The sequence below is a fragment of the Crotalus tigris genome, unplaced genomic scaffold, assembly GCF_016545835.1.
Source record: "Crotalus tigris isolate CLP2741 ecotype Arizona unplaced genomic scaffold, ASM1654583v1 scf7180000018103.2265978, whole genome shotgun sequence".
Classification (NCBI taxonomy): Eukaryota; Metazoa; Chordata; class Lepidosauria; order Squamata; family Viperidae; genus Crotalus; species Crotalus tigris.
In genome coordinates this window covers 2233486-2249090 of record NW_024096824.1, presented here as the reverse complement: position 1 = coordinate 2249090, position 15605 = coordinate 2233486, and positions in this window count along the sequence as shown.

Here is a 15605-nt window from a genome sequence, read left to right as displayed (position 1 = left end):
GCAGATGTGGAAGCGGCAGCTTGCTTCATCCCAGAACTTCGGGACGAAGGCTCCCTGGAACGCGGAGATTGCTCAGGCTCCGAGGGAGCTCTACCCTCCGATCCCCAAAATTAGAGGGATCCAGGGGAGCTCTTACCTCTACCTGAGAGCTCTCCTCCTCCCTTTTGCCCATGGAGGAGATTCAAGCTGCAGGACAGCTGATTGTCAAAGTCCCATGGCTTTTACACGGACCAGGAACGGGCGGCTTTATAAAAAGCTGCCATCGTCGTTGCTGAAACCACCGGAAATCCTTGGGTATGCCACTTAATACATGACCACCACTTACATCTGACCGTGGAGACTGCACACCCGTCTGGTGGGCAGAAATACTTATGGTTTGGGATATAGCTGTGGATATGACTGATCCCTCCGCAACCATCTATTGCAGCCCAATAATTAGCTGCCTTGCAAACATCAAAAGTGACGCTAAAACTGGAGTGTGGGTTGGATTTCCATTGAGAGATCCCTAATAGTGCCTGGTCCCTAGAACTCCCTCTTTTCTATGTGTTCGGATTTGTAAGGCCCAACTATCAGGATCAGACTTCGGGTTATAACACTGATCTTGGACCCCTTTATTACAAACTTTATATGTAGTTCTATTGTATGTACATGTTGGAATATTCATGAGCAGGAAGAGTCATGTAGTAACTCAGTCAGCCAATGTGAAGAAAGTGCTACTGAGTCTGTGCAAAAAGAGTATTGAGTTAGAAGCTGAATTTTTCAGTCTCAGTTTTTTCTCTGTATCTCTCTCTAAGGAGTCTTCAATTGAGTTATGTTACTGTAAGAAGAATGTTGAGTTATGTTGCTGTAAGAAGAATGTATGGTATTGTAAATATTTTGATATAAATATAAAGAAGTTATTTTGAATCAGCTAAATGCAGTCAACTGTGAGAGCTTCTGATTTATTTTTTACCAATAGAGAAATTAAAATTCTCTAACAGGTTATGGGCCCAGAGCTTACTAAGGATTGCATTGTAATTTAAAGCTGGAAGAAATTGCCCATGTTTAGAAAGTATAAGAACAAGGCAGAATTAGCAGAATGGCTGCAATGGAATTTAAGGAAAGCTGTGTGCCTTGTTTGGGCCAGAAGAATTACATTATATGGGCTGCAAAAATGGAATGTTTGCTGAAAGCTAAAGAGCTGTGGTATATTGTAGAAAATCCATCACAAGTATTTGCAGCTGCTGATCAGAAGAGTCATGATCAAGCAATGGCTTATCTCATCTTGAATTTAGATGATGAACAATTTCTAAATGTTGCAAATTTAAAGACTGCAAAGGAGATTTGGTTGAAGTTGAGAGCTGTGCACGTGAATGTTTCTGCATGCAATATAGTGCAATTGTCAAGAAAACTTTACAGGGCTTGTTTGCAACCAGGCAAATCTGTGGAACAGCATTTAAATAAAATGCAAAGTTTATTTTTGGACTTAGAACAATGTGGGATTAAATTCCCTGAGTTCCAGAAGGTTTTATTGGTGTTGAACAGTTTAGATAAAACCTGGGACACAGTTTCTGCCATATTTGAGTGTAAAGAAGAGCAAGAACTAAATTTTGAGGCTTTAAAGGCATGTTTGCTTAATGAACAAGAAAAGCACCATTTTAGAAGCAGCCACAAGGAGGTGAAATTCCTGAGGAGGGCATCCAGACTGAAAGTCTCCAAAAAAGAAACATTTTGCAGGCAGAGAGCTAAGCGAGAAAAGAATTGCTACATTTGTGGAGCAAAGACACATCTGAAAAGGAACTGTTTGCAAAGGAACAATATGCAGCAAAGGACATTTATGCAACCAAAAAGGACTGATTTGCAAAAGGAACAGTTTGGTGTTGCAAAAGTTTGCTATAGCAACAACAGAGACAAGTGGCCAATAGATAGTGGGGCAAGTCAAACAATTGTTAATGACTCTGAATTATTTTGCAGGTTTGTTCCAGTAGCACAAGAAGCTGTGGCTTTGGCAAATGGCCAGAAAGCAAAAGTCATCGGAAAAGGCGATGTAAAAATTCCATATTTGGAATCAAAGTTTACCAATGTGCTTTGTGTACCTGAGATGGAACATAATTTGTTAAGTGTGTCTTATTTAGACAAACAAGGTTTTGAGATCATTTTTGTAAATGGGAAGTGTCTCATCAAAAGGATTGGGAATAAATGTGCAGAAGGCATAAAGGAAGATAATCTATATGTATTGCAGGGACAAAAGGTTCAATGTTCCCATATATTTAAGAATGTTGCAAAGCATGATTCATGTGTTCATCTTCTATATAGAAGACTTGGCCATGCAAGCTTTAAAGTTTTGCAGCAAATGCAACAGTTTGCAGAAGGGCTAAATTTGAAGGAATGCAAAACATATTTGGACTGTGCAGTATGCAAAGCATCGAAGTCAAAGGCATTCCCAGTTAGTAAATGTAGCACAAGACAAACAAAAAGAGTTCTAGAGCTGGTCCATGCAGATCTGGTGGGACCTATGCAAGCCAGTTTGGGAGGAGCAAAATATGCACTGGTAATTGTTGATGATTATAGCAGGTATAGTTTTTGCTACTTGCTTAGAGCAAAGACAGAGGTGCTACAACAATTCAAGCAGTGGGTAAGTTTTGTAGAGAGAAGGTACAGACAACAAGTGTGTCAGTTGCAAACTGACAGAGGTACTGAATTTATGTCAACTAAATTCCAACAATGGTTGGGGCAGTTGGGGATAAGACACAGACGTACAAATCCTTACACAGCAGCAGAGAACGGTGTAGCTAAAAGAAGGAATGGTGTTTTGCAAACAATGAAAGATTCATTATTAGAGGATTCTGGTATGAGCAGGTCATATTGGGGAGAAGCCATATTGACTGCAAATTATATAGTTAACAGGCTGTGGAGTTCCTCCATTAATAATACTCCATATGCCATTCTATATGGGAGAAAGCCATCACTGGCACATGTGAGAATTTTTGGAAGTACTGCATGGGTACATATTCCAAAAGCAATCAGAAGAAAGGGACAGCAAAAGGCAAGAAAGCTCAGGTTTGTGGGCTATGAGCCAGGGTCAAAAGGATATCGCTTTAGCGATGAAAGTAAAAGAATTATAATTTCAAGGTCTGCTAATTTTGCAGAACAAAATTGGGACAGAATTAATGTAAATTCTGGGTATGTCTCATTTAATGACAGTGATCTATTTAATGACAATAACTCATCTAATGATAAAAAAATGATTATTGAAGATGTAAATGTTCAGGGAGGAGAGGCTGAACAAGACATGAAACCAGAAAGACTTGAGACACAGGAGCAGTTAATGCCACGTAGGTCAGAGCGATGTAACAAAGGAATTCTGCCTGACAGGTATTCTGCCACCAAGGTAAAGGTTTGCAATGTGTGGTATGAGCCAAGAAGTTATAAAGAAGTGTTGGCATTACCAAAAGCTGAACAAGAAAGATGGAAGGAGGCCATGGATAAAGAGATGAAATCCATGGGAGACAATGAAGTATTTAAATCAGTGACTTTGCCACAGGGAACCAAAGCTGTGGGTTGTAAGTGGGTATATAAGAAAAAGGTATTGCCAAATAATGATATACAGTATAAGGCCAGGTTAGTGGCATTAGGTTTTTCACAATTAAAGAATGTGCACTACGATGAAATATTTGCACCAACTGTGAAAAGTGAGAATATAAGATTAGCACTGGCATTGGCAGCGGCATATAAGCATAAAATCTGGCACTTTGATATCACAATGCATTCCTCAATGCTGAGTTAGACACACGACATCTACGTGGCCCCCACCTCTACATGCCTGGGCTAAAGCCTTATTAATTTGGTGTACAAACTCAGGGCCATTATCTGATGAAATCCTAGAAGGGCAACCAAATCTAGGAATAATTTCTTTAAGAAAGGTTCTGGCAACCTGTATAGCTTTCTTATTTACAGTCGGAAAGGCCTCAATCCACCCTGAATAGGTACTGATTATAACTAACAGGGCTACATATTTCTTACTCCTAGGTATATCAGTAAAATCAAGAATGACATAGTCCATTGGAAAATAAGCGATTGGTTGTCGACCAGGTGGTACTACTGGTCCTTGGCGTGCATTGGTTTGGGCACAAATGGAACATTGAGAACATACTTGTGCTGTTAACGAAGAAGCAAACGGAAGATAGAAAAATCGTTCAAGCTGCTGTAATAATGCAGTTTTTCCCAAACGATGTTGCTTATGGGCCTGAAAAATAAGGGGACGGGCAAGCGCAAGAGGAACAGCAATGCGTCCATCAGGAAGGGTGTACCAGCCTTTAACCAGTTCGGCTTGTACATCCTGCTTCAACTTTTGGCTTTCCTCTTTTGTATATGTAGGATCAAGTTGTTCTAAATAGGTGCCTAAATACATGAACCTGCTGACATCCGACTGGAGGGGGGGGGCCTTCTAACGCAGCTCTTTTGGCTTCTTTGTCTGCCTTCCTATTGCCCTGGGTAATAAGGCTTGAGTCTTTTTGATGTCCAGGACAATGGATGATCGCAACTTTAGACAGCAATTGGGCTGCCTTAATAAGTCTTTTAATCAAAATTGCATATTGGATGATCTTGCCTGTGGAGTCCAAATATCCTCTTTCTTTGTAGATTGCAGCATGTGCATGAATGGTCAAAAATGCATATTTACTGTCCATATATACATTTAAAATCATTCCTGCAGCTATTTCTAATGCTCAGGTTAGGGCATATAATTCTGCAAATTGTGCACTTGCTTGGCTAGGCAATTGTGCTGATTCTACAGTTGCAGTTTGAGAAACAATTGTGTAACCAGAGTATCTAATTCCCTGATCCATAAAGCTGGATCCATCGGTAAACCACTGAAAGTCTGGATTATGCAATGCTTGGTCCATAAGGTCAGGTCTGCAAGAATATTGTAGTTCTATTGTTTGCGTGCACGGGCATAGTTGAATCTGGTATTGGCGTAAGAGTGGCTGGATTGAGAGTAGAGCACTGTTGCAGTGTAACTTGTGGATTTTCTAATAAAAGGGCCTGTATCTTATGCATCCTTTGATTGCTAATCCATAAATATCTCTTATTGTCAATAATTGTCTGCAGGGCATGACTAGTACAAACAGCCACCGGAGCAGAAAAGGTTAACTTATTTGCCTCCTGTAGTAATAGCATAACTGCTGCTAGAATTTTTAAACATTGTGGCCATCCTTGAGCCATCATATCCAACTGTTTTGACAGATAAGCGACTGGGCAATTCCAATTTCCTTGCTTTTGGGTAAGGACTCCTAAAGCCACATTCTGTCTCACATCGACATAAAGTGAAAATGACCTAGATATATCAGGTAGTCCTAGAGCTGGTGCTGTAGTAAGAGCCTGTTGAAGGTGTTTCATTGCTTGGGTCTGTTCTTGTTGCCACAAAAGAGGTTCCTTTTCTGGTCCCCTTGAAACTTGGTACAATGGTTTAGCTGTGAGAGCGAAGTTAGGAATCCAAATTCTACAGAAGCCTGTAATTCCCAAAAAGGCTCTAACTTCCTGTTTTGTTTGGGGGATGGGAATCTGTAACACAGCTTGCTTTCTCTGGGGGCCCAGAGTTCTTTGTCCTTGTGATAGCTCATAGCCTAAATACATTACAGTCATTTGAACTAATTGTGCTTTCCTTTTGGAAACTCTGTAGCCACAGTCTTGTAACATTCAGAGCAGTCTGGATGTGTTTTCAAAGCAATCCTCCCTGTTTTGTCCAGTTATCAGAACACCATACACATATTGAAGGCAACAGTCCTCTTCTCTGACTAACTTCAAATATGCAAGATCTTGGGCTAAAGCTTGACCAAAACACGTAGGCGAATTCTTAAAGCCTTGTGGTAGTCTAGTCCAGGTATATTGAGTCTTAACTTGTGTCTTTGGATTAGCCCATTCAAATGCAAAGATCGGCTGACAATTCTCAGTTAAAGGTATGGTGAAAAATGCATCCTTTAAGTCCACAGCTGAAAACCATTTAGCAGATGCAGGTATTGTACTTAAAAGAATATATGGATTAGGAACAGTCGCATGTAGGGTTAAGGTCAATTTATTAATGGGGCAGAGATCTTGCACTGGTCTCCACTGTCTGTCGGGCTTACGAACAGGTAGAATTGCAGTATTCCAGGGTGACTGAATTTTTCTAATGATTTTTGCTATCAAGTATTTTTGGATTAATTCTTGAATGGCCATAGCAGCCTCTAAAGTACAATATCATTGGGGTACTCTCACAGGATGTGCTTGTGGTTTTGGCATATTTCACAAATCCAGGGGGGTTATCCTCTGCCCACAGGAGTGGGACATTAAATTGCTTCCACTTATCACCTTCTACTCCTTTTTCTGTCACTATCATCAAACGCCATATTTCTTCCACTGGGTGGCGCACTTGAATTAATTGCTTCCCATTGTCAAAGGAAATTGTTGCTTTTAACTTATTAAGCAAATCTCTTCCCAATAATGGGACTGGACAGTCTGGAACATATAGAAATTAATGTTTAATGATTCCTTGTCCCACTTGGCATGTTAGGGGTTCCAGGAGTGGTCAAAATTGAGTTTCTCCGGATACTACCTGAATTTGGATGGTCTGGTTTGATAGCTTGCCAATAGATTTATTTAGGACCAATCCCGTGTCAACTAACATTGGGACGATCTGTCCTCCCACCCATATTTTAAAAATGGGCTCTGGGGGTAGGACCATAGAACCCTGTCCTCTTCAGTCTCCCCATTCCATGTCGGCTAAGCCGATCATGTTTTCTTCTCTTTCTTCTGTCTGACTGAGATAGGCTGGACACCCTCTTCCCCTGAAGCTTCCCTTGCAACTTCTCTGGAAAGTCCCTCTAAATCCTCTTCCTCGTCCTCTTCCATGCTGGTGAGATTGTTCCCTAGGTTGGCCATTCCTCTGGGGGCACTCCCTTTGCCAGTGTCCTTCCTGTCTACAGATGGCACATCCCCCCCAATGCCACTGCTAACATTTCAACCTTCCTTTTCTCTTTCTGATCTGACTTACGCTCTTCTTCCTTTTCATGGTTACGGAACACCTTCTGAGCTATCTCCATGATCTCTGCTAAATTTTTCCCTAATGCCCCTTCTGTGCGTTGTAACTTTTTCTTTATGTCTGGGGCACTTTGGGTGATAAATCTTTCAATTAGGAGTGGGCGATTTTGAGCCACCTCCATATCAAGACCTGTGTTTACTTTATAAGCTTCTATCAGTCAGCTGAGAAAAGCAGTTGGTGACTCATTTTTATCTTGCCAAATACTAGTTACTGCAGCATAATTAACTGGATGAATTGTGGCTTCTCTCAGAGCTTCTAAACGCAAAAACCGATAATTCTGCAACAAAGTTTGGTGTTGTGCATCGTTAGCATTCCAGTCTGGTCTTTCTTCTACTGCTTTGGTATTTCTGCTTGCCTGATAATTCACTCCCCCTTCGGGATGTCGGCAGGCAAGTAATTTTAGTTTCCCTAACCTATATTTTTCTCTCCCCTCCATATCCAGTAAAGTAGAAATAAGTATGCAGGGAACATACTGGAGCATTGGAATATTGGTGTTATTTGGTCCAGGGACCAAAACTTCTCTTAGAGGGGCTATCATTTCTTCTGTTTTTACCCCCGTTTTACTTCTAGTTCGACTTGCTGTCATCGCTATCCAAGTCCTGATCTTTCTTCTGAATGGTTTTATCTTTTTTTATCTTTCTTTTCACATCGGCTTCTGGTTGAAGATGGACTTTATTTCTTTCAACTGAAGGGGGTGGAATTTGCTGATGTATCCCCCCTTCTTTTCTTCTAGGAACATAGGGTGGGGGCCTGGCAACTTCCTCCCTTTCTTCCTGGCTCAAAATCTTAGCTTTTGTCTGAGGTTTGGCTTTTTGGCTTACCAAATATATTTTAGCACATTCTATCTGACACTTTGCTAACCATCGAGGCTTTTCTTCAATATTAATCTGCCACTGGTCTATATAGGGATATTGGTCCCAATGACCACTTCCAGTCACAATTTGATGAACCCGTGCCATGAGTTCAGGATTCGATGATCCCTCTTTGGGCTACCCTACGCCAAAGGTGGTCCATTCAGATTCACAGAATCTTTTTAACATGGCTGGATTTGGTCGTGGGTCCCCATAATCCCTAGAAAAACCTTCTTTGAAATTTCCTAACATACACTGAAGCGGCGTCTGACCAACGTCCTTCTTAGTCTGGTTCCCTCCCATTTCTCCCTAACACACTACCACCGACCTGGAGTGCCAGATGTTCCAACGGTCACTCTTCAGGAAATGCGATGGTTTAACCACCCACACAATCCTACCTATTGAAGACTTAAGGACGCCACCTTGTCTTCTAGGGGGTGATCAGTCCCCTTTTCTGATCCAAATGGGATCAGGTATCCCCTTTTACAATACTTGCCTGCAGGCGTTCCAGACCCTTCCGCAGATTAAAGACCCGTCTGCTACCCTCAGTGGATCCTTGACTGGAGTGTTTCACTGGTGGGTGAGTTCCCCTTCCTTCCTGTCGAGGTCTCCCGTAGACAAAGGCCACAGAGCCAGCTTGGAGGAGTCATCGTTAGGAGAGGGGCTACCCACCAGGGCAGTCTGTCTGGAAGGTCAACGGCCTCTTCCTAAAAGTCCCGGTGGAGTCACCATAAATCTTATGGATAAATGCAAGGACTCTTACGAATTCCAGAGGGTTTAGCAGAGAGATTTATTGCGCAGGTTCAGAAGCAATAGAGACAAGCAATTCTGAATCCCGAGGGTGGGTTCAGACTTCAGCTTTATACATTTCTTTTCTCAGGAACAAAGAACTACATATTATGATACACATTGTATTACATTAGGTTAGTTTCTCACTAACTCCATGCAATGAAGAGAGTTTGCTACATACATTGTATCCAAGTGCAATGTGCATTAGGTCAGTCACATATTGCTAACACAGCATTATTCTAGTAATTATGCAGACACAATCATTATTTTAGTGATTTTTTTTTCATTATTCCACATTATTCCACCTTAAGCCGGTCCACTTCTTCTGGGGCCGAAGTTCTGCAGCTGCATTTGGGCCTGCATTTTGCAGTCAGGCCTTTCCAGAAGGCCTAAGCAGCTGAGTACCGAGCTATGGATTCAATCCATAGCTTAGTTCTTGGCTGCAGAGGCCTTCCAGCAAGCCCTGTGACTGAGAAATGCAGGCCTGGCTACAGAAGAGGCCTCAAAAGAAGAAGTGGGCCAGCAAGGAGAGGCCTGGCTGCAAAGTAAGCTCCATACCCCCATCCCTGCCCTAGCTTGATTTTTAGATGTGTGCCTTGCTCCAAAACTAGGGCTTATTTTTGGGATATTAGGCCCATCCCCAAAAATCAAGCTAGGGCTTATTGTTGGTGTAGGCCTTATTTTGGGGGAAATACTGTATATGTGCCTGGTTGTGTGTGGATTTTAGTTGTTAATTAGGATGTTGATGGCTGGCTATTATGCCCTCACCCATCCGGGCACTGATATTTTGCCTAAACCCACCCAGCACACAGTATCCAATGGTTTCCCATAGGAATGTGACTTTCAGCAAGTTTTGTCCAACTGCTCAAAAGAACCACAATCAGCAAGGTTAAATCTCTTGTCTCTTCTTTTCTCACCTAAGTAGTATGGTAGTCAGGATGCTCAAAGGTGCCTGGCTACATTCCAGCATACATTCTTTGTTACCCTTCCTACCCCTGAGGACAGAAGGTAAGCCCAGCCTCCCTGTGACCCACCTAGGCTTTAATCATAAACCCAGGCAACTAATGATAGATTGTCACCGCATCACAGCAGGCAGAGTTAGGATGCAATATATACCTATATCCTCTTACCAAGGCTGTTAGATTAGAATCAGGGCTGGTTCAACAAGTATGCTAAAGTCACCAGCCAAACTGGGGCATTATCAGCGAGGTACCGGTGTGATTTCACTGGGGCATTTGATGCTTGCTATTCTAAAAATAAGAGAGGACTATTTTAGCTACCTGTTAAAGCAACGCATCAATTTCAGAGCCGGTGAAGTGCTTTCATCTGCTGCGCCTCTTCTGCACAAAAATTAGGACTCTGCAAAAGTTCCATGGGGCTCTTCACTTTGACAAGACTTTGAGGGAAGCTCTTCTTTCAAGCTCCTTCAGGAAGAAAAGCAGTTTTTCTTTTCTAAAAAAAGAAGTGAAGTCACTTTAGGTTGCTTTTTCAGGGCTCCCCTGGCATTTCAAAAGGGGGGTACAGAATGTAGGATCTTGAGAAAAGACAAGGCTCATTCACTCCCTGGCTGGCACCTTGTTTATAAGCATGCTGCAAAACAATATTGTTTTCTGAGGCTCACTTATCCACCAGATTTTACACCTCTCTGAATATTGTGATACTATTCCCATCAACTTAAACTCGTTTTGGAAAAAGCACGGGTTTAAACAGATATGCAAATATTAGAGAGCCTTTGGGGGGCAAAAATCTGTAATTAATCCAAAAATAGAAGGGAACAGAATTATGAACAAATGCTCCATCAGTTGTGGGCATCTGAATCTCTCCTGCTTTCATGTATTACTCAGTCCCTTCTCACTTGTTATCTCTTGTTCTGGGAACACTTTCCCTTCAAAGCCTTTCCGGCAGCAAATATTGCTTTAATGCTAGACGGCATTACTTAATCATCAGGCCCCAATACAAGACAATTCTGTAGGAATGTAGGGGATGGGCCATTACAACCAGTTCCTCAAACAGCAGGTCTCACACCAGGTAGGCCAGGGGTCTTCAAACTTGGCCCTTTTATGACTTGTAGGCTTCAACTCCCAGAATTCCTCAGCCAGGCACACTGGCTGAGGAATTCTGGGAGTTGAAGTCCACAAGTCATAAAAGGGCCAAGTTTGAAGACCCCTGATGTAGGCAATAGTGGGATTCAGCCAGTTCGCACCACTTCAGCAGAACTGGTAGCTAATTTTTTGTTGCCCAAGCCCAGAATGGACTTCTGGAAGCAGCATCCACACAGAGAACTGGTTGTTCACATATTTGAATCCCACCATTGCATGTAGGCCCTTATAAGTAAAAACCTGTATTTTGAACTGTTCCTAGAAGCCAAGTGGCAACCAGTACAATCATATAGCTGGGATGTTATGTGGGCACGGTGAAACTTTCTCTTCACTGCTCATGCAGCTGCTTTTTAGATCAGCTGTAGCTTCAAGGGCAGCCTCAAAGGCAAAGCATGTTGCAGTAAGCATGTTCTCTTGTAAGGGAACTAAGACATGAGTGACCATAAGGAGGGCCTCTTAATCCTGTAATGGATGCAACTGGTATACTCTGTGTAAAGACTTTGCTGGAAGCAACTGTTACCTGCTCTTCAGGCAAGAGCTGAGGGTTCAGGAATATTTCCAGATTGTGCATCAGTCTCAACTGGAGTAGCGCAACCCCATTTAGGACCAAAATGAAAGTTCCCCAGAACCACAAGAATCAAGCATCCATGGTCATTTGATCTTATTAGAACTTCACTCTTTTGGAGTTTCTTTACTTGCACTTGTCAGTCTTCATTCTCTGGAATTAAGTATAAGGACCTTGAAGCTAAATAATATTGTTAGGGTAGCCATATCTGTTATGTCCCGAGCCTTTGCAAACGGCTCGGGCGTTTGCAGGCAGTCCTGGGCAGGTGCAAAGCTGCCCGGGACCAGACAGGCTGTCGCCAGCGCCGTGCGCATGCGCGGGTGCTGGCGCGGGAAAAGTAACCCATTTACCCGGGAGTTGCCTATATAAGAGGCTGCGAGGCGTTTGGGCGAGGCTGAAGCCATCTTCATGTAAGCTGAACACTGAATAAATGAAACTGAGAACTCCAGCTGCTTCTCGTGTCTGTTTTCCCGCCACGGACTCAACACTGGCGACGAGGATGGGATGCCTTGCACTACCTGGAAAGGAAGAAGTGTAAGCTTACCCAAGGAGTCCTGAGCGGCGGAAAGGAACGGCGTCGACTCGGCAGCTGCCCACCAATCCGGTGCGCATTCGGGGGCAGGCTGGCTGATAGACCCGTCTACTGAAGATTGAAGATGGCGAAAATCAGAAGGCTTTCGGAATTCGACGTCTCACATCCAGAGCGGTGGGAGTCCTACGTATCCAGAATGGAGAACTACTTCAAGGCAAACCAAGTGAGGGAAGATAGCTTGAAGGCGGCCACCCTGCTTTGCGTTTGCGGCCAAGACGCCTTCGAAATCGCAGAAAACCTTGCAGCACCTGTCCCAGTAGAGTCTATAAGCTACGCAGACCTGAAGAAGCTGCTGAAGGAGCACTTCAACCCCAGGGTGTCCGTTATCTCATGGCGCCACACCTTCGAACAAAGAGATCAACGGTCCGGTGAGTCAGCCAAGGAATACATCGCCGCGTTACGGAAGGCCGCCAAGCCCTGCGAATTCAAGGACCTCGAGGAACGACTGAGGGACCGATTCGTGTGCGGGTTAAGGCATCGCGAGCTACAACAGAGACTTTTCGCAAAGGAAGAATTATCCTTCCAAGACGCCTTAAGGGAAGTCACCGCAGAAGAAGCATCAGGCGGCGCCGTCAAAAACATGCGGCCGATCAGAAACAGTGCAGAGGGTGCGTCCGTGCACCAGGAAGACGTCCGACGAAACTCCGAGGAGGATCCGGCCGAGGAAGTCGACCGTCTACACCCCGCGAAGGAAGAGAACAGAGGCGAAGCGTTCGGCTCCGCGTCAAGGATCGCGCTGGGTGTTGGAGGTCGCCACAGGAGAACGATGCAAGTTCCGCCTCGATACCTCCGGCATGCGGGTCATAAACAAGGGCAAACAATGCAGCTGTGTGCCGGATCGGACGAACGGCACAACCCCAAGAGAAACGCTCTGAAGGGTACAGATCACCAGCCAGAATAGGGCTAGGTTTGCGCTCGCGAAGAAGCATGTAGAACAGGCCACACACAAGCCATGAGAAAAAGCTGTCACTAAAAAACGTGATGAAGCTACAAGGGGTTCCATTATCTATGGAACTAGACACAGTGTCTGCCCTGTCCATCATTTCATTGCATACATTTAGGAAGATTTGTTCCAGTAGTGGGTCTAAGGCCAAGTTAAGGCCTTCTGATATTGTATTAACAGATTTTCAGAACTCAAGAGTGTGTGTTAAGGGGAGGCCACCCTTAACGTGCAATACAAGAGTTTTGAAGGTCCACTAGACTTATTAGTAGTAGGGGGTGAACGAACGAGTCTCATAGGACTCGATTGGTTGAGGCCCTGGGGATACACGTCACAGGACTCAACAGTTTACAAACACTCGACCTACAGGAAGTCTGCAAAGAATTTGCAGATCAGCCCCCAGCTGGGCACATTCAAAGGACAACCTGTGTCCTTAAAGCTAGACCCCACTGTCACTCCCATTAGGATTAAAGCAAGAAGGGTCCCTTTTGCTTTAAAAAGTAAGATTGACACTGAACTAGACAAACTAATCCCAACAGGAATCCTAGAACCGTGCATCCCGTGGCGAGACCCCCATGTCACGCCTTTAAAGTGTATATATGGGGACATTCCGCATTTGTGCCTGAGTACAAATGTCCACAACTCAAATAAGCATTTTGCAGCAACATGCTATCCGTCCTGTGGTCAGTCACACACCTGGGCCTCTCTCACAGGGGTGGGCGTCGTTTTGCAAAGCTTGACCTAGCTCAAGCATATCAACAGCTGCCTGTTGATGATGATGCTGCCATAGCTCAGACCATTGGGACCCACAGGGGAGCCTTTAAAGTAAAAAGGCTACAGTTTGGAGTAAATGTCGCTCCTGGGATTTTCCAAAGCGTAATGGAAAACACACTACGAGGTATACCAGGGGTCTGCACCTACTTTGACGATGTCTTGATTGCAGGAGACTCCACACACATTCTAGCTGAAAGACTTAGGGCTGTCCTGTTAAGATTCAGGGAATCAGGCCTCAAGCTCAGAAAAGACAAATGCAAGATCGGGGTGCCTTCTACTGAATTTCTGGGATTCCAAATTGATGCTGCTGGGATTCATCCTGCTGAATCCAAACTAACTGCTATTTTAGAAGCTACCCTAGGCCAAAGTCTAAGGGAACTTCAGGCCTTTCTTAGGCTACTGATCTTTCTACAATTCTTTTTCTTCCAATAAAGCTAGTGTAGCTGAGCTCTACAGGCTACTAGGACAAACAAGAGCTGTGTGGCTGTGGTCACAAAGCACAGAGGTTGTTTTTCAAGAAGCAAGGCCTTGCTCATTTCTAACAGTGTATTTGCACATTTCAACGAGTCCCTTCCTGTGTGCATTGCTTGTGATGCGTCCCCTTACGGGGTAGGAGCTGTCCTGAGCCACCTCAGGTCTGATGGAACTCAGGTTCCTGTTGCATATTACTCCAGAACATTGTCTTCTGCTGAGCGCAACTACTCTCAGATAGACAGGGAGGCTCTGGCTGTTGTCGCTGGAATTAAAAAATTCCACGATTTTCTCTATGGCAGGCATTTCACGGTCTTTACTGACCATAAGCCTCTGCTGGGACTGTTTACCACAGTAAGCAGACTCCCCAAATCATTTCCCCTAGAATGCGTAGGTGGTCTATTTTTCTGTCTGCATATGATTTTTCTTTACTCCACAAGCCTGGGAAAGAAATGGGCCATGCTGATGGCCTCAGTAGATTGCCTCTGCCAGTAGTAGAAGCTGACCCTGCGCCAGCTGTCAACATTCTATCAATCCAAGCCTTGCACGAGCTCCCTCTTTGTGCCAGGGATGTTGCCGCTGAAAATCAGCGCGAACAGATCACACACTTCACGTGTCAGCTCCTGGGGTCACTGTAAGGGTGGCTGAGCAATGCCCTAGTCTGAGTGAGTTTCAGAGTTTCGGTCCAAAAGAACGAACTGTCCCTTTCTCAGGGTTGTCTGCTTGGGGGAAACAGAGTTGTCATTCCCACCTCACTGAGGACTAGGGTCTTAGAATCCCTCCACGAGGGTCATCCTGGCATTGTTCGTATGAAGGCTCTTGCACGAAGCCACTTGTGGTGGCCTGGTTTAGATAAAGATATTGAAGCTAAGGTACACGCATGCCACCTGTGCCAACGATCTCGCCCAGAGATGCCCCAAGCTCCTGTGCATAGATGGGAGGGAACACAGTCCCCATGGTCTCGGGTGCACATTGACTACGCTGGGCCCTTTCAGGGCCAGTTTCTTCGGTCCTTGTTGAACTAGGCCATCAAAATGGCTTGAGGTTGTGCCTGGTCTCATCCACCACCACTTGCACTGACTATTCAGGTTACTGAGTGGGATTTTGCCTGCACTACGTGCCTTTGCCAGATGTCCTTGTGTCCCTCAATTCACTCCCTCAATTCCCTCCTCCGAATTCAAGCTTTCTTACAGGCAAACCTGATTCGTCATGCCACATCTGCGCCTTGTCACCCCTCCACCACCGGTATGGCTGAACGCATGGTGCGCATCGCAAAGGACGCCTTGAAGAGACTCACCTACGGGGACTGGCATCACAGGTTGGCTGACTTTCTCCTTTCTTTTCGCACCACACCGTCCACTTCTACAGGGAGAAGTCCAGCTGAACTTCGTTGGGGGCGCCAACTTACTACTAGACTTGACCGGTTGCATCCGGACAGACTGCCTTCATCTACCTCACATCCTAGGG